Source organism: Pseudophryne corroboree, chromosome 7 (genome assembly GCF_028390025.1).
Source record: "Pseudophryne corroboree isolate aPseCor3 chromosome 7, aPseCor3.hap2, whole genome shotgun sequence".
Lineage (NCBI taxonomy): Eukaryota > Metazoa > Chordata > Amphibia > Anura > Myobatrachidae > Pseudophryne > Pseudophryne corroboree.
In genome coordinates, this window is record NC_086450.1 from 167,557,529 (window position 1) to 167,570,490 (window position 12,962).

Genomic DNA, 12,962 nt, shown 5'->3' on the forward strand with positions numbered 1-12,962 from the left:
TGTCGGCAATGGTACTTTTATGTACATTGGCAGTACAACTGTCAACATGATGGTAATTAAACAAGTTGACAGATGTACTGTCGGCAGGTGTAAAATCTTATAAGTAGCATTTCACACATGCTGATATAACAGTGTCCCCGTAATGCTTGTGGGCTTTCTGATGGTTGACAAGCCAATTCTTTCCCAAGAGAAGCTGAGTTGTGAAAAATAAAAGAGAGGCATACTCCTATGAGGAGAGTGAGTGAGAAGCAGCTTAGAGAAACACTTGTGGAGTCATAGGCGGATTAATAGAGGAGATGGCCCATGTACACTCTCCATGCGGGCCCACTTCCTCTCCAGCCAGCACATTCCTACTGCACAGGTGTCAGGCTCTGGGAACATGCACCCATGCAATTTTCCTGGTGATTTCACTACTGTGTATGCACAGATCTTCATATGGACAATTCATATATATTGGGCCTGATGCTGAGTTAAACAGATGCCTCTTTGGAGAGCATTGCATGTTTTAGCATTACGTATGTTACAGAACTTAGGCTATGCAAGATAGAGTCGTACACATTTCAGTTATATTTACACTTACAACTGAAGAGGCGTAACTGGGAGTTCTCATGTAAGCAACGCTCAGTTAAGGCACATTGACACAACTACAGGCTACTCAATATACACAATTAACTTAAACTAATAAAAGAAAAATGATTCCTTTGCGGGGCACTCTTGATTAGCGGAATATATGACTATGACATTAATACATCATTTTTATTTTAACTTTATTAAAAAGATGGGGTGTCAAGATGGTGTAATGGTTAGCTTTATGGGTGTAATAATGGTTAGCAGCACGGATGGTGTAATGATTAGCATTACTGCCTCACAGCAATGAGGTCATGGGTTTGATTCCCACCATGGCCCTAACTGTGTGGAGTCTGTATATTCTCTCCACTTGTGTGGGTTTCCTCTGGGTACTCCAATTTCCAGTAGGTTAATTATAGAGAATCAGGGTGCAGTGCAGAGTATCACAAATGTGCAGCGAACAGAGTATATGCAGCAATGTTTTTTTACCAAACAAGTTAGACACCTCGTTACTTGTAAAGTATATGATAAAAAAGATGAAGGTAAAAAACCTTAGCGCTTACTCTTGAGGGATATTGATTCCAGATTACTGGAATTTAATGTATCTCCCTTAATAAACCACACTCAAATTTTTTGGTATGGATAAAAAGGGGAAGGTACAATTATATTAAATATTCATATACAATAAGCATAAATTGTGGCACAGTGCACAGCTTAGTATATAACATAACAATAAATTATTTAAAGAGTTGTAAAGTGCAAAAAGTGACATATGGTAGGTTACTCCTGGCTCATACAGCTTGTGGCTGGTGGTGTGTGCTTACGATAGATAACGTGTAGGCAAGTTCAGCCACACACCACCCGGCTTTGCACAAGTCAGAATAGTTGAGTCCTCAGGAGTCCATCTAATGTGGCATAGTGTTTGGCACAGCACTTCCAGATCTTGTTGATGATCCTTTTTCAAGTGCAGCATGCTATGCCTCAGTATTTGCTGATATTAAACTGTAGATCCGGAAAATGGTTCTCCCGCCGTTTGCGTTCCACCGCTATTACCGGTAGACGGAAGTATGCGTTCCATCGGAAACCGGAAGTATACGTTGAGCCATGGAGACAATGGGGGTGTGTCATATGCGTTACAATTTATGTATTACACTATTCCGAATGATATGGATTCTTTAGTGGGTCGGTTTTTGTGTTTACCATTCCAGACAATTGGACATATCTCCTGCACCATTCACAACTACCGTGGTTCTTTGTATTCCCGCATTGTCCAACCCTCATTGGTGCATGGAATTTAAAGTACGCATATTTTCAAGTAGATCCAGGAGAAATATGTGAAGAGATAAAATAAAAATGCAGGTTAAAAAACATAATTTAAATTGCATTTTAATTTAAAAACCATTTTAATTCAAAGTTTGAATTCAGCCCATTTGTAAATAGACTATTAATGGAATAGATCTATTGCATCTTTTTTTTTTTGCTAGTCTTTGTTCCAAATCCCTTGTTCTCCAGTATTCCCTAACTTGTTGTATATCTATATATCTTTTAATACATGCCTCTGAACTATTGTAGGTAATTCTAAAATGTTCAGAAAGGGGGTGACTTAACTGTCCCTTTCTGATATTATATATATGTTCTGACATATGTGTTTTAAGGTTCCTGGTGGTTGTGCCTACATATATTAACCCACATGTGCACTCTAGAAAATAAATATCATTTTGAGGGTGGCATGTAACGAAACTGTTGATCATAAAGATTTTATTGTTATTTATCTGAAAAGTGGTGGTTTTCCTTGGATTGTTGTTATTACTTGTTGTTCGGCAAATCAGACATGAACCGCATCTGTTAAAACCTTTAATATTAATCCTTTTTATACTGGTTTTAAAGGTATCTATAAAAAAACAACAACAATCCCTGAAAGACAAGATAGTGCCCAAACTGATTCTTAACCTAAAAGTGAAAGGATTATCAGATAGTCCTTGAAGACCTGTCGACATAGAATTACACAACCAGAAGAGAATACGCGTTTCGCCTTATTGTGCAGTTTCTAGTTCAGATCAGACAAGTTTGGTATCACTCAGAATGCATTCTCAATGGCACGTCCTTTATACCGCCACTACATCTCACTGTGCATGCCAGGACAATGTTTACAGGCACCTGGTTCTCTACACCCGCGTGCAATCAGCATTACTAATTTTGATGTCGGTGATGCTCACTGTATGTGTGGCAGTGTGTGCAGAGAGCAGGGTTCTTGTAAACATTGTCCCAGCACACACAGGATGGGTATGCAGTCATGAGGTCCTCACTCACTATGTGTACAATGAGCCCGCATACCCAGCCCATGTGTACCTTTGTGAGGTTCGACATACTGACTGTATACACAGTGAATGGCAAGCTTCCATTCCAAACCCACAGACTGGCAGCAGATCCCACCATACCTGAGTTTATCCGATTCTACATGTCTGTAACTGATTTTATGCAGACAATGCACCATCACTGCTTTTAGGAGCTTTACATTTATTTCACAACCAACCAACCAACCAACCAACCAACACAGAAGTAAAACCAACAAACAAAAAAACAGTAAAAACAATAGCGTCATCATTACATTTAAACAACCCCCTTTATCTACAACTGAATTCGAATTGGCGTTTGCCCAATAAAATTATGTAATGCAAATATTGGTTAGTATTGTAAGCAAGGCTGGATAGACATCAATGTAGGTTCCATGAAACAACCATATGCCCAACCCAGCCACGGTAATACCTTTCTGAACAGAACATTATCCATACCTCCAAACATTTCAGTTTTTGGTCCATTAAAGGACGGAGTGGCCACCATGCTATGGAGAAAAGACAAAATCAGGATGAGGCATGTCTAGCAGTTTTGAAGCTCTACTCCACCCCAACGCCACTCCTCTAAAAACACACTTGCTTGCCTGGCACTGGAACTTGCAGCACCCCTCTACTGCATACCTACAAACTTTTTTGGCAGGCTAAAAAACCTAGCTGTCAGGATGGTGGGATGGCCCTCAAACCACGTACCCCATTGCTTCCCACCCAAAATCTATAACTCTTAAGGCTTTTCCTATAACTGTATAATGCACCCAAATTAACAAATGTTTCAGTAGGTTCCTTATTTGGGACGTAATAGGAAATACAGGTGGATGACCTGGGCGAACTTCATGTCATATGTTAATCTTTTTTTTTTGGTGTAAACAGTTTTTTATTGAAGTAGTAGTCAGACAAATAAGGCAGTATGTATAAACACCAAGGAACATTATCAGCGAAAGCATAATAAAGCGCATCTAGAGACATGTCGGTGTTTCTTACAATAACATCCAAAAATACGTAACTGTCTACATTTACAATAATGCCATAGTACAAAATACTCATTCAATAAACATAATATCAAAACAGTTGAAAGAACGAAGTAGAGAAAAAAAAAGAAGGAAGAGAAGAAGAGGAAGAAAAACATAAGAAAGGGAGGGCATCCCTAGTGGAAGACAGGACAGTGAATAGGATAAAAACAACATGAGCATCTCTTCCTCCGGTATCTTAAGATGGAAGCGTAAAATAAAGGGCACTAGAGACCAAACTATAAACCTATACATGATCTGTATATGGGTGTCTCTTTAAATTCACACCAGGGCAGCCAAATAGCTGTGAAATTAACGGTCTTTCCTGTAGAAAAAGAGATAAGATCTTCCATTTCTAAAAAATAATCAATCTTTTTAAACCATTGTTTAATCGATGGAGGCGTAGTAGATCTCCAAAGTGCTGGTCTTATGGCCTTAGCTGCGTTATTGAGATGTCTAAGCAGTGAATATTTATAAGTGCGTGTACTTGTAGGAGTCAAGTTGAGAAGCCAAAAACCTGGGTCTTTGGGTACCACATCATTAAGTATCAGTTCCGAACATTTAAACACCTCTATCCAAAAAGGGGATATAAAGAGACATTCCCACCATATATGCAAGAAACTCCCTGGAGCTGTTTTACATCTCCAGCATTGGCCAGATACTGCGGGATACATCTTATTGAGGATTAGGGGGATTCTATACCATCTATATAAGATTTTATAAAGATTTTCCATCATAGAAAGCAGAGAGAACTTGCCTGTGTATTACGAAATATCGAGTCCCAGTTAAATTGTGGAACCAAACCTTGAATATCTCTCTCCCAAGAGGCTAGGAATGAAAGAGGATGGGTAAAAAGGTTTTCAATGATAATAATGTATATCTGGGAAACAGTGTGAGTAGGGGATTGCGGGGAGACACACAATTTTTCAAAAGTGGTTAGATCTCTCGTCATGTCAGAAAGATTTTTAGAGGATGTTAGAAAATGACGTACTTGAAGATATTTCCAAAAATCGGAACTCGGTATGTTCCAGAGTGATTGAATATCAGAGAATGACCGCACCTTGCCAGAGCTCACCAACTGACCTACCCTAAAAACCCCCATCTCAGCCCATTGTGTAAAAGCTGTACCCTGAAAACCTGCAATACAGTCTGGGTTAAAAATGAAAGAAGTGAGAGGGGATATTTTGGAAGATATGTGACCGTCTAAACGAAGCCTACCCCATAATTTAAGAGTGGGGGAAACCGTAGGGTGGGTGATCCTTGGAAGAGTGGGCAGCCAGGGGACAACTTCAATATAATGCGGGAGGAAACCTCTTCCAATAGCACCCATTGTTTACAGTCTTTGACACGCGACCATTCCAGAATCCTGTTGAGCACTACTGCATTATAGTAACTAGGGATGTGTGGAAGTTGTTGGCCTCCCTTATGTTTCCTCATAAATAAAATATCATGTTTAAAAGGTGGTGTGGTGCGACCCCAGACAAATATTCGAATAAGATTCTGAATGGATCGAAACCACGTGGGTGGAATATGTATGGGGAGAGTTTGCAGAAAAAACAATATTTTGGGCAAAGAGTTCATTTTTACCACATTTATTCTCCCAAACCATGACAGACGTAAACGCCTCCACTTCTGGAAATCTAAACGGAGTGTTTTCAGTAATGGTATAAAATTTAAAGAAAACAGTTTGGTTAAGTCGTTGGAGATCTGGACACCTAAATATTTCAGCTTATAATCATGCCACGTAAAAGGAAATTCATTTTTCAAACTATCGACCATGCGGGGAGGAGCAGTTAAATTCATAGCTATAGATTTGGAGTAATTTATCTTAAAATTTGAGAGTGCTCCGAATCTATGAAATTCGGAGATCAAATTTGGAAGGGAAATCGTCGGGGTTGAGATCAGGGCAAGCAAATCATCAGCATATAGAGCCATTTTATATTCCTGTCCTTTAACATACCAGCCTGAAATATTCAGATTAGCTCTAACGGCTCTGGCCAGACCTTCTATACATAGTACAAATAGCAGGGGGTACAAGGGGCACCCCTGTCTGGTGCCATTAGAAATTGTAAAGGATAAGGACAAAGAACCATTAATTCTGATTCGAGTGGATGGGGAGGTATAAAGGGATAGGATTTTATGTAGACAGGCGTTACCTAGTCCCAGATGTCTCAAAATACCAGACATGAAACTCCAATCTACCCTATCAAACGCTTTTTCAGCATCTGTCAATATTACAATAGAGGGGGACGAGGATAGGGTTGCGTAATGAATCATATTAATCACTTTGGAGGTATTGTCTATGGCCTCTCGACCCAAGACAAAGCATGCCTGGTCTCCATGGATCAAATCTGGCAACAGTTTAAGGCGATTCGCAATCAATTTTGCAAAAATTGTAATGTTTATATTCAATAAAGAAATCGGCCTATAACTCAAGCACAGACTACGGTCTTTACAGTCTTTTGGCAACACTGTGAGCCTTAAGAGATTGCGCAGAAAAATGTGACTCTTCTGAAATGGCATTAAGTGCCCTCATGAGAAGTGGGGCCTGTTTCCCCTTAAAAGCCTTATAATAAGCTATAAAGAACCCATCCGGGCCTGGGCTTTCACCGTTGGCTGAGGAATCAATAACTTTCATAACCTCCTCAATGGAAAAGGGTTCATCTAAAGAATCAGCATCTTCCGTAGACAAGGCGGAGAAAATAAGAATTTACTTACCGATAATTCTATTTCTCGGAGTCCGTAGTGGATGCTGGGGTTCCTGAAAGGACCATGGGGAATAGCGGCTCCGCAGGAGACAGGGCACAAAAGTAAAGCTTTTACAGGTCAGGTGGTGTGTACTGGCTCCTCCCCCTATGACCCTCCTCCAGACTCCAGTTAGGTACTGTGCCCGGACGAGCGTACACAATAAGGGAGGATTTTGAATCCCGGGTAAGACTCATACCAGCCACACCAATCACACCGTACAACTTGTGATCTAAACCCAGTTAACAGTATGATAACAGAGGAGCCTCTGAAAGATGGCTTCCTAAACAATAACCCGAATTAGTTAACAATAACTATGTACAAGTATTGCAGATAATCCGCACTTGGGATGGGCGCCCAGCATCCACTACGGACTCCGAGAAATAGAATTATCGGTAAGTAAATTCTTATTTTCTCTATCGTCCTAAGTGGATGCTGGGGTTCCTGAAAGGACCATGGGGATTATACCAAAGCTCCCAAACGGGCGGGAGAGTGCGGATGACTCTGCAGCACCGAATGAGAGAACTCCAGGTCCTCCTTTGCCAGGGTATCAAATTTGTAAAAATTTACAAACGTGTTCTCCCCTGACCACGTAGCTGCTCGGCAGAGTTGTAATGCCGAGACCCCTCGGGCAGCCGCCCAAGATGAGCCCACCTTCCTTGCGGAATGGGCCTTAACAGATTTAGGCTGTGGCAGGCCTGCCACAGAATGTACAAGTTGAATTTTGTTACAAATCCAACGAGCAATCGACTGCTTAGAAGCAGGTGCACCCAACTTGTTGGGTGCATACAGTATAAACAGCGAGTCAGATTTTCTGACTCCAGCCGTCCTTTAAATGTATATTTTTAAGGCTCTGACAACGTCCAACAACTTGGAGTCCTTCAAGTCGTCTGTAGCCGCAGGCACTACAATAGGCTGGTTCAGGTGAAACGCTGATACCACCTTAGGGAGAAAATGCGGACGCGTCCGCAGCTCTGCCCTATGTCGAATGGAAAATTAAATAAGGGCTTTTATAAAACAAAGCCGCCAGTTCAGATACTCTCCCGGCCGAAGCCAGGGCCAGTAACATAGTCACTTTCCATGTGAGATATTTCAAATCCACATTCTTTAGTGGTTCAAACCAATTGGATTTGAGGAAATCTAAAACTACATTTAGATCCCACGGTGCCACCTTAGGCACCACAGGAGGCTGTATATGCAGTACTCCTTTGATAAAAATCTGGACCTCAGGGACTGAGGCCAATTCTTTTTGGAAGAATATTGATAGGGCCGAAATTTGAACCTTAATAGATCCCAATTTGAGACCCATAGACAATCCTGATTGCAGGAAATGTAGGAAAACGACCCAGTTGAAATTCCTCCATCGGAGCACTCCGCTGCTCGCACCACGCAACATATTTTCGCCAAATACGGCGATAATGCTTCGCGGTGACTTCCTTCCTTGCCTTTATCAAGGTAGGAATGACTTCTTCTGGAATGCCTTTTCCTTTTAGGATCTGGCATTCAAACGCCATGCCGTCAAACGCAGCCGCGGTAAGTCTTGAAAAAGACAAGTACCCTGCTGAAGCAGGTCCCTTCTCAGAAGTAGAGGCCACGGATCGTCCGTGACCATCTCTTGAAGTTCCGGGTACCAAGTCCTTCTTGGCCAATCCGGAGCCACTAGTCTTACTCCTCTTTGCCGTATAATCCTCAATACCTTTGGTATGAGAGGCAGAGGAGGAAACACATATACCGACTGGTACACCCAAGGTGTTACCAGCGCGTCCACAGCTATTGCCTGCGGATCTCTTGACCTGGCGCAATACCTGTCCAGTGTTTTGTTGAGGCGAGACGCCATCATGTCCACCATTGGTTTTACCCAACGGTTTAATAGCATGTGGAAAACTTCTGGATGAAGTCCCCACTCTCCCGGGTGAAGGTCGTGTCTGCTGAGGAAGTCTGCTTCCCAGTTGTCCATGCCCGGGATGAATACTGCTGACAGTGCTATCACGTGATTCTCCGCCCAGCGAAGGATCCTGGCAGCTTCTGCCATTGCCCTCCTGCTTCTTGTGCCGCCCTGTCTGTTTACATGGGCGACTGCCGTGATGTTGTCCGACTGGATCAACACCGGTCTTCCTTGAAGCAGAGGTTCCGCCTGGCTTAGAGCATTGTAGATTGCTCTTAGTTCCAGAATGCTTATGTGAAGAGACTTTTTCAGGCTCGACCACACTCCCTGGAAATTTCTTCCCTGTGTGACTGCTCCCCAGCCTCTCAGGCTGGCCTCCGTGGTCACCAGGATCCAATCCTGCATGCCGAATCTGCGGCCCTCCAATAGATGAGCCTCCTGCAACCACCACAGAAGGGATACCCTTGTCCTCGGCGACAGTGTTATCCGCAGGTGCATCTGAAGATGCGACCCTGACCATTTGTCCAACAGATCCCTTTGCATGGAATCTGCCGAAAGGGATTGCTTCGTAAGAAGCTACCATTTTTTCCCAGGACTCTTGTGCATTGATGTACAGACACCTTTCCTGGTTTTAGGAGGTTCCTGACCAGGTCAGATAACTCCTTGGCTTTTTCTTCGGGAAGAAAAACCTTTTTCTGAACTGTGTCCAGAATCATCCCCAGGAACAGCAGACGAGTTGTCGGCATTAATTGGGATTTTGGAATATTCAGAATCCATCCGTGCTGCTTTAGCACCTCTTGAGATAGTGCTAAACCCATCTCTAGCTGTTCTCTGGACCTTGCCCTTATTAGGAGATCGTCCAAGTATGGGATAATTAATACGCCTTTTCTTCGAAGAAGAAATATTATCTCGGCCATTACCTTTGTAAAGACCCGAGGTGCCGTGGACAAACCAAACGGCAGCGTCTGAAACTGATAGTGACAGTTTTGTACAACGAACCTGAGGTACCCCTGGTGTGAGGGGTAATTGGAACGTGGAGATACGCATCCTTGATGTCCAAGGATACCATAAAGTCCCCTTCTTCCAGGTTCGCTATCACTGCTCTGAGTGACTCCATCTTGAACTTGAACTTCTTTATGTACAAGTTCAAGGACTTCAGATTTAGAATAGGCCTTACCGAGCCATCCGGCTTCGGTACCACAAAAAGAGTGGAATAATACCCCTTCCCTTGTTGTAGAAGAGGTACCTTGACTATCACCTGCTGAGAATACAGCTTGTGAATGGCTTCCAAAACCGTCTCCCTTTCTGAGGGGGACGTTGGTAAAGCAGACTTCAGGAAACGGCGAGGTGGCTCTGTCTCTAATTTCAACCTGTACCCCTGAGATATTATCTGCAGGATCCAGGGATTTACCTGCGAGTGAGCCCACTGCGCGCTGTAATTCTTGAGACGACCGCCTACCGCCCCCGAGTCCGCTTGCGAAGCCCCAGCGTCATGCTGAGGCTTTTGTAGAAGCCGGGGAGGGCTTCTGTTCCTGGGAAGGAGCTGCCTGTTGCTGTCTCTTCCCTCGTCCTCTGCCTCGTGGCAGATATGAATAGCCCTTTGCTCTCTTATTTTTAAAGGAACGAAAGGGCTGCGGTTGAAAAGTCGGTGCCTTTTTCAGTTGGGGAGTGACTTGAGGTAGAAAGGTGGATTTCCCGGCCGTAGCCGTGGCCACCAAATCCGATAGACCGACCCCAAATAACTCCTCTACGCATCGCCTGTCCACTGTCGTGTCCATAAGGCTCTTCTGGCCGAAATGGACATAGCACTTACCCGTGATGCCAGTGTGCAGATATCTCTCTGTGCATCACGCATATAAAGAAATGCATCCTTTATTTGTTCTAACGACAGTAAAATATTGTCCCTGTCCAGGGTATCAATATTTTCGATCAGGGACTCTGACCAAACTACCCCAGCACTGCACATCCAGGCAGTCGCAATAGCTGGTCGTAGTATAACACCTGCATGTGTGTATATACCTTTTTGGATATTTTCCATCCTCCTATCTGATGGATCTTTAAGTGCGGCCGTCTCAGGAGAGGGTAACGCCACTTGTTTTGATGAGCGTGTTAGCGCTTTGTCCACCCTAGGAGGTGTTTCCCAGCGCTCCCTAACCTCTGGCGGGAAAGGGTATAAAGCCAATAACTTCTTTGAAATTAGCAGTTTTTTATCGGGGCACCCCACGCTTCATCACACACGTCATTTAATTCTTCTGATTCGGTAAAAACTACTGGTAGTTTTTTCACACCCCACATAATACCCTGTTTAGTGGTACCTGTAGTATCAGCTAAATGTAACATCTCCTTTATTGCCAAAATCATATAACGTGTGGCCCTACTGGAAAATACGGTTGATTCGTCACCTTCACCACCGGAATCAGTGCCTGTGTCTGGGTCTGTGTCGACCGACTGAGGCAAGGGGCGTTTTACAGCCCCTGACGGTGTTTGAGGCGCCTGGACAGGCACTAATTGAGTGTCCGGCCGCCTCATGTCGGCAAACGACTGCTTAAGCGAGTTGACGCTATCCCGTAATTCCACAAATAAAGGCATCCATTCTGGTGTCGACCCCCTAGAAGGTGACATCCTCATATTTGGCAATTGCTCCGCCTCCACACCAATAACGTCCTCATACATGTCGACACACACGTACCGACACACAGCAGACACACAGGGAATGCTCTATACGAAGACAGGACCCACTAGCCCTTTGGGGAGACAGAGGGAGAGTCTGCCAGCACACACCAAAAAGCGCTATATATGACAGGGATAGCCTTATGATTAAGTGCTCCCTTATAGCTGCTTTTATATTAATATATTGCCATTTATTTTGCCCCCCCTCTCTGTTATACCCTGTTTCTGTAGTGCAGTGCAGGGGAGAGACCTGGGAGCCTTCCTGACCAGCGGAGCTGTGACAGAAAATGGCGCCGTGTGCTGAGGAGATAGGCCCCGCCCCTTTTCCGGCGGGCTCGTCTCCCGCTATTTAGTACATTTAGGCAGGGGTAAATATCTCCATATAGCCTCTGGGGCTATATGTGAGGTATTTTTAGCCTTTTTAAAGGTTTTCATTTGCCTCCCAGGGCGCCCCCCCCCCAGCGCCCTGCACCCTCAGTGACTGCCGTGTGAAGTGTGCTGAGAGGAAAATGGCGCACAGCTGCAGTGCTGTGCGCTACCTTAAGAAGACTGCAGGAGTCTTCAGCCGCCGATTCTGGACCTCTTCTTGCTTCAGCATCTGTGAGGGGGCCGGCGGCGTGGCTCCGGTGACCATCCAGGCTGTACCTGTGATCGTCCCTCTGGAGCTTCATGTCCAGTAGCCAAGAAGCCAATCCATCCTGCACGCAGGTGAGTTCACTTCTTCTCCCCTCTGTCCCTCGTTGCAGTGATCCTGTTGCCAGCAGGAATCACTGTAAAATAAAAAACCTAAGCTAAACTCTCTAAGCAGCTCTTTATGAGAGCCACCTAGAATTGCACCCTTCTCGGCCGGGCACAAAAATCTAACTGGAGTCTGGAGGAGGGTCATAGGGGGAGGAGCCAGTACACACCACCTGACCTGTAAAAGCTTTACTTTTGTGCCCTGTCTCCTGCGGAGCCGCTATTCCCCATGGTCCTTTCAGGAACCCCAGCATCCACTTAGGACGATAGAGAAAGTTAAAGATTTGAGGTAGTCAGACACAGCAGTCTGCTGGGATATAGAGTCTACCCTCCCATCTAAGCCTGAGAGATCGTATAAATTAGAATAATAAACCTGAAAGGCCTCAGCAATTTTATGCGTTTCGTGCTGAGTTTAGCCATGATCATCTTTTATAGTATGAATAAAGGTAATAGCACGTTGTTCCCGGAGAGCCGTAGCCAATAATTTACCCAGTTTGTTACCCCATTGGTATTAACGGCTGTGGAACTTACGGTAGGAAAATTTTACATTGTCGGAAAGGAGTTTATTCAAAGAGGCACGGGCCTCTTCAAGGTCAGTGTAGACTCCTTATGTGCAGTTTCTAAGATTTTTATGCTGGCTAATAATTCATCCCTTTGTTTCATCCTTTGCTTTTTCCTGTAGAATCCCAACTGGATACATACACGCCTCAAGACACACTTATATGGCCCGGATATTGAAACCTTAGAAGTTTCATCACAGTCATTATTGCTAATATAGGAATCTATAGCAGAATCCAATTGGGATCTACAGGATGTATCCTGGAGAAGGGTGTCATTGAAATGCTATGACCACGACCTCCGCGGCTGTTTGAGGAGGTAAAGTGTGAGGCTAACAGGAGCATGTTCTGACCATGTAATCTTGCCCTATCAAAGCGCCAGATAATAAATGAAGGTGCCGGAGACTTAGGAACAGATAATCTATTCCAGAATACATTTGAC

The 12,962-nt window shown here is 44.0% G+C and overlaps 1 long non-coding RNA gene across 1 annotated transcript in view; it reads right to left on the reverse strand.

Annotated features, from left to right (window-relative positions):
• Positions 1 to 786: 786 nt before the first annotated feature.
• The window catches only part of LOC134943479 (uncharacterized), a 30,462-nt gene continuing 18,286 nt past the window's right edge, over positions 787 to 12,962 (reverse strand). The window contains exon 3 of the long non-coding RNA XR_010181563.1: positions 787 to 3,409. This is a non-coding gene — a long non-coding RNA (uncharacterized LOC134943479). The remainder of the gene's footprint in view (positions 3,410 to 12,962) is intronic.